A 6944-nucleotide genomic window follows, 5' to 3' on the forward strand; every position below is an offset into this window, starting at 1 on the left:
GGGGGGCTGAACACCTTTTGCAGAGAACACCTTTCTACGTAGGCGGCCTTCGGCCGCACTTAGGGATTATAACCCTCAGGCAGTAGAATTCTCCTTTCTGTTTTGCGAAGAAAAGGAGCTGAATACCTTTTACAGAGAACACCTTTGTATATTTTTAATGCTTACAGGGTTATATCCTATTTTCTTTTGTCTCTCATTCTTTTGCATATTTTGGAGTTTGACAGCTGAACTACGCCATTTAATTTGCATATGCAACAAAAGTCAGACACATGATTTAGAAGGTGTTTTTATTTAATAAATTGTGATTAGTTGGTTAATATTAAAGTTATAAAGAAAGTTATAGCTCATCGATTAAAGTGTAAAGTGAAGGAGAATATAAAAATATATTGCTGATGTAGCTGCTTTAAGGAGAATAGGAGTGATAAATTTACGATAATTTCCGAATTTTACAAAAAAGGGCATATTTCTAACCCAATTTGTAAATAAATTAGTGACCTAAAATTACAATAGTGGATGTTAAAATAATGGGTAGACCCTTGGCTACAAGTGCATTCAATTTTTTTTTGGATCGGGTCACCCCTTTGGACGCAATACCCCGAAATAGGTGGGCCACTTACTAAACAGTACCCGTTGTTACCCCACCCTAGAGAATTACCGCTCTCTCAATTTCCCCTCTTTTGCTAGTTTCTTGCAAGTTTTTGCGTACGAAAACAACATCCAGTAAAAAACCAGTAAAATTAGTACTGGATTTACTGGATAGTGCGCACGCGAACAGGGCTAATGTCCGCTCATTTCGGTGGATACATTTGGATAGTTTTCGATTTTTTATGGATACTTTAAAGGCTAAGGCATTGGCAACACTGTATCCTACCACCCATCTTTCGTTTTTTTTTTTTTATCAGGAGTGCATTATAATAAAGTTTCGCTCGTACATCTAATAGAAAAACTCAATTTCATTTAAATGAATGAAATCGCTTTCACCTTGAATTGACTTTTGTGATGAAATCAAACCATAAAAAAACACATCTTTGAATTTGCTATTACAGAGATTATTTTTGATACTTCGTAGTGAGGTACCTAAATAAAGCTAAACGCTTGTTTGGCCGCGGTGTATTAGTCGAAGAAACTTGTATTTTTTCGTTAACTTGTAACAAACGTATTTTGTCCTTTTAAGTCGTAACACACGCACTTAAATCACGGGCTAAATACAGAAAAAGCCCGACTTTTTGCGATTGCAGCCCACACGCCAACTCTTCTTGCACTGTTTTTTATTTTGCTTTTCTACACAAGAAAAAAGTGTTCAAAATAAAAGACAATTATTTAACGGCGCATGTTTACTATACAACTTTCAAGTGTACCTTTGCCGTACTACATATCGTCATCATCGATGCACCAGTCCATTAAGGGCCAGTCACATACAACTTTCTTCGCTTTGCTTGACAGTTCAAACTTTGACAACAAAGCGTGAAACGCAGAAGGTATGCTACAATAAACGCTTTGACAGCTTTTGCGTTCTCCTTTTCCTCCATATATTTTATCTGTAAAATAGATAACAATATAATAATATGCATTGATAATAGCAATAATAATTCCCATTTACCCTATTTTTGTCATTAAATGCAAATGCAAGCGCACGAAAAAGATACATGTAGACAGCTGATTGCCAAAGCGGGCAAAAGTTGAGAGTTGCCCAAGATTTTGCTTCGTTCTGCTTTGCTTTGCTTCAAACGTTTTTTATGTGAGCATACTCATGCATATGCCTACATCGACCTTGTATGTCAAAGCAAAGAACTAGCAAGCTAAGCGAAGAAAGTTGTATGTGAATCAGCCTTTAGGGGCTTGCTACACATCCAAAATGTGTAACCGTTTAAGCTGATGCCACATAAAACCTTTACTTCGCTTTGCGTGATAGATTCGCTTTGACAGATAAGGAGAAATGTACGAAAATGCACAAAGTATGCCACATAGGTCGTTGAAGCTGCAGCGTGAAGCGAAAAGATGGCCAACTCCCATCTTTTTGCGCGCTTTGGCAATCAGCCGGTTTAATATTTATTTTGTTTCGTCCAAATTCGAGTTTTCATGTACAAACTTAAAAGTTAATTACATTGCTGATCTTTTTTAAGCAAAATATATCAAACAGCAATTTTGACGAGTAAAACAGCGATACAAAATTGTTATCTTAAGATGATTCATGATTCATCTAATAATTCTGGTATTCAGTAGATAGAGCTGTAAAAGTAACGAAACTTTGGATACCCGTACTTTTTCGATACTAATCCAATCAACACCCGTATCTTTCGTATCGTTACTTTGCTCGTTACTTTTGATACAAGCACTTGTACCTCACACGAATCATCGCAACGAATTATTAATCTTGCAGCGTAACAGGGCATGAACCATAAATACAAGATCAGGCAAGAACGCGACGTTGTATATGTAACTGGTTTTGAGAAAAAAGTTTGCGAAAGCAGGTTCGTCAGCTGAGCATTTGTTAACATCACAAGCACCACGGTGGAGAGAATACAGAGGTGGCGCCGATGACGATACCGCTACTCGGCTCTCAGTGATTTTGACAGAATCAGCTGTTTTGGTGACGTCATAGTAGAGCAGACAGCAGTAGTGATGTGCTGAGTCAATACTTTTAAGTACCCAATACTCTCGATACTCGGTACCGAAACATTTAGGTTTCGAATAAATGCGCACATAGGCCAAAAATATGGAAAAAACGCCTAACAAAACCCGAATGTAAGAGCCAATAGAGCTTTTTTACTGATTCAAATGAAAGATGTATATATGTCGGTTCGATGCCATAATACAGAGAAACCCTTACTTGTTTGAAGCATTTTTGTTCCAGCTGAATCGGACGATATCATTTTTGTAGGCCTGGGACAGATTCTGTAACCAGTTAACGACAATTTTCGAATCGGTATCGGTTTTGTCGACGTTTGATATCAAATATTTGTAAGTCAACAAGTGCGATATCGATCCGAAACTTGTCGCTAACTGGCTACTGAATCTCTCCCCTGAAAGGCTTCTTCATCCGTCAAAGTATTTTTCTTGAACCTTGGATCGACTAAGGTTAAAACTGATAAAATAATATTTTTCTGTGGCGATAAGTTCAAGTGTTTTAGCCGATATCATATAAATTAGTAATGAAAGTTTTTTCTAAACCTTAAATGCATATAATGGCGAGGGTTTAATGTAAATAATCGGTATCGGATACCGAAAAGGAAGTATAGGGTACCGAGTATTGGGGACAATTCAGCACATCACTAGTCGCCCTCATTCTCGCCGCTCTCAGTTGTCAACTCTACGATGACGTCACGCTAAAATTACTCTCACGAATTCTGCTGCAATCGGCGCAATCTTGTATTCTATCATTCTTGACAAGCACCACCCATTTTTGTCAATGTATTGTGTACTTGAGTGCCGTTTTTGTATATGTGTTGTGTACATGTTTATTTATAAACGTATGTGTTCCTTTTCTTTCGTACGTGTTTGTTGATATATCTGTACTGTAGTGTTTTCGCACGGTACTAGCTCTTACTGCCAATATAGGAGTATTACATATATGCGTTTGAAAGCTTTCTAATGACTAATTTTACACAAATTGTGTGTTTAGAATGGCTGACAATAACTTTGGTTTTCGTTGCTTTCTTTGCTTTGTGTACTTTTCTTTCGTTTTCCAGCGAAACAAGATGGTGCAGCACCCGCTCAAAAAATCGATTTTTTTTTCTCTCCTGTTCTTGCGTGATCTTGTGTCGATCATTGGGCCTCCGCACACTAGACTGCTCAGTCCGCCTAAAACCGATTTTGTTGGGATAAGAGGGGAAGGGAGTTCGAGTTTACCTCGTTCATTTCAGTCCGCGAAAATCGCGGATTGACGGTGGACTGACACGCACACATAGGCAACATGTTTTCTATTTCGTTTTGTTTGCATGTGCCACATGCACTAACACAATCATGCGTAGTTCATGTATACAAAACTGAAACCTCTTTTCGGCCGACTGCCCAGTCCAGTGTGCGTTCGAGTGGTGGACTGCTCAGTCCGACTGAGCAGGCTAGTGTGCTCAGGCCCATTCATGATAACAGGGTCCAAACACGACGAACATGTCCTCGGCTTGCGGTGCATGTTCGTCGTTTGTGGGGCGTTTCACGCACATGTTTGCAAAAAATCAAAAAAAAATTTAATTTTCAATGAGCATGCTTGTCGTTTGTGGCGCGGTTTGCGAACATTGCATTGGAAACAAAAACAACAACCTCATTTTGTGTTGGTGCTTGCAGTGTGCTTATCGGCGGAAAAAGCATCCAAACCATGTGCGTAAAAGAATTTTTTATAAATGAGGCTAAATTACTATGTGTATGTGTATGTACATCCATACAAGTACACTTAGGTCTCTCTTTATGCGGATTTGAATTTATGCGGTTTTCTAACCATTTCTTCGCTGTAGCGATTTTGCTTTTTTGATAGTTTTCATTACTTTTTTCAGTGTGTAATGGGCTGTTTTTGCTTACGCGTAAAAGCACATTTAGCGCATTTAGCATTAAATGCTACTGTTAGGGCCGTTTACTCGATATGTGGTTAACACTAATCTCCGTTTAAACATCATTATCGACGTGTTCGGCTCCATGCATATAACATGGAGTCGGTAACGTCGATAACGATGTTTTACCGGAGATTAGTGTTAACCAGACATTGAGTAACCGGCCCTAAATGTACATTTACCCATACAAAATTCGTCACCTAAATGTAACTAAATGCAACTCCATTTTTACATTAAGGATCTAAATGCTAAAAGCAACCCTGTGATCTTGCAAAATTTCCACGATTCGAACATGGTTTAATGAGAAAAAGTGGCAACATTGCTTTTTCGAGTATACAGTGGCTAACTGCGTTTCAGTGATCGCCTATCGAGATTTCATTTATTATATTACATAATTTGGATAAAGAAATGGTAAGCAAATTCAACGTCGATGTGATGCTGATAGAAATCTGGATCAATTTGTGATCCACTCTGTTTGTTTTTTTTTCCTAATTAAGTGAGGAAATTTTAATTGACAGCACCGACAAATGAATATATACCAGAGTTGTGAAAAATGGATTAATTGTTTAATGCACTAAAGGTATTTAAAGCAATAATGTTAATGTAAAAAATTAATGCATTAATTTATGAAATTTAATACAAATGAATATTTCAATGCATTAATTCTTAAAAATATAGTGCTAATGAATTTTTTTTCATTAAATTATCCAAGCTAATGCTAATGAAAAAATTTCAATGCACTAAAATGTTTAATGCTTTTGCTCGTTTGCATTATTAAAAACCATAAAATTTTTTTTCTAGTAATATATAAATAACCTCTTTTGGAAGGACTTGGAATAATTACTAATAGTTTTTTCAGCTTTATTATATTATGTGTATTTGTAGAAAAATTCTTCTAAACATTGTTAGATGTTTTATGAAAATAAAAGCCAATGTGCATGCAACTCAGAATGCTTTTGAAGATTTTTATGTTGATTGTTGATGCATACGATTACATATATTAAGTATGAACCAAAAACGGACAGATAGCCAGTTTAGCAGCGCATGTACATGACTGAGGACCTACTCTGATCTAAATCAATCAATAACCCGTTTTTTAGTTCCGTTTGACAATGTGATTTTACCTATTTAACGACAAATTCCATTGAACTTGACATAGTGAAAACCAGCCTTTACGTCCGTCACTATCTTTTTTGACCTTAAAATTCTACCCTCAACGTCAGCAAAGAATTTTTACTTCAAAATAAAATTAGTTAATGGGTTTTTAATGCTTGTTATAATTTTAATGCAATAAATTATTGCAATAGCATTCATTTAAACATTTTAATGTTAATACAAAAAACTCATTAGCATTATTTCTTCGGAATTAATGCATTGGAATTTTCATTTACATTAAATATCAAAAATTAATGCATTAATCTTTTCATTTACATTAAAATGCTATGCATTAAAAAATTTAATGCATTTTTCACAACTCTGATATATACGCAAACAATTAAAGTTTTTATATTGAATTTTGGGTTTAAAATTTATTTTTTCCTTTTCAGTAGGGTTTTTGCACATTATCTTCCGCATGAGAATTTATCGTAATAGATACGGATCAGAATAAGCGACTGGAACACGGCTGTTTGTCAAAATATACGATTTCGAACTCGCGTAAATGTACATTTGCTAAATGCGATAGCATGAACGCTCTTCGAAAACATATGTTCGAAAGTGCTAAATGTTGCATTTTAAATGCAGCAAAAGCACTGCATAATAAATAATTTGTCGTTGTATTCTTACATAATTCATGTATGTATTTATTGTGATATTTTTTTGTGTTTGGTTAAAATACAGATAAACTTTTGTTTATTTCATTAGTTTTCAGTTTTACATGTAAGAATAAGTGTTGAAGTGAAGAAAAAAATTGTTTTTTGTTTTGCTTAATTTGCATCGTTGGATTTTTCTAAGCGGTTTTTAGAATTTTTTACTTGGAGTATCTCAATTTATGCGGTTCTTAAAAATTCTGGAACGCATCCCCTGTTTTTGTGTGAAAGTAAAGAACTTTTTTATGCGGCAAACTAAAGAACTTTTTTATGAAAGGAAAGATCTTACGCATGTACCGCATAAAAAAAGATATAAGTGTATAATATAAATTAATTCAAGCATTGCAATTACATCATCCGTTTATTTGCTATCCATCTTTACGCTACCACGACAAAATCACCTAGGCGTTCCTCACGCTAGAAAAATGGGTAACAGAGGCAGTGTTGCCAGGTCTTCGGCATGAAAAAACGTCCCTCTTGGTCTGAAAAAGCGTCATTTCCTACCCAAAAACGTATTTTTCAAATGTTTGCACAAATAATTGTTCTTATTAAAATTTCATTGTATACAAAGGTACATATGTACGTAAGGTAT

At 35.5% G+C, this 6944-nt stretch overlaps 1 long non-coding RNA gene across 1 annotated transcript in view; it reads right to left on the reverse strand.

The window, feature by feature from the left end:
• LOC118737561 overlaps nt 1–1372 on the reverse strand; it is a 5008-nt gene extending 3636 nt beyond the window's left edge. The window contains exon 1 of the long non-coding RNA XR_004992825.1: nt 1078–1372. This is a non-coding gene — a long non-coding RNA (uncharacterized LOC118737561). The remainder of the gene's footprint in view (nt 1–1077) is intronic.
• Nucleotides 1373–6944: the final 5572 nt, after the last annotated feature.

The sequence above is a fragment of the Rhagoletis pomonella genome, unplaced genomic scaffold (assembly GCF_013731165.1).
Source record: "Rhagoletis pomonella isolate Grant_MI unplaced genomic scaffold, Rhpom_1.0 Rhpom_scaffold_00004, whole genome shotgun sequence".
Taxonomy (NCBI): Eukaryota; Metazoa; Arthropoda; class Insecta; order Diptera; family Tephritidae; genus Rhagoletis; species Rhagoletis pomonella.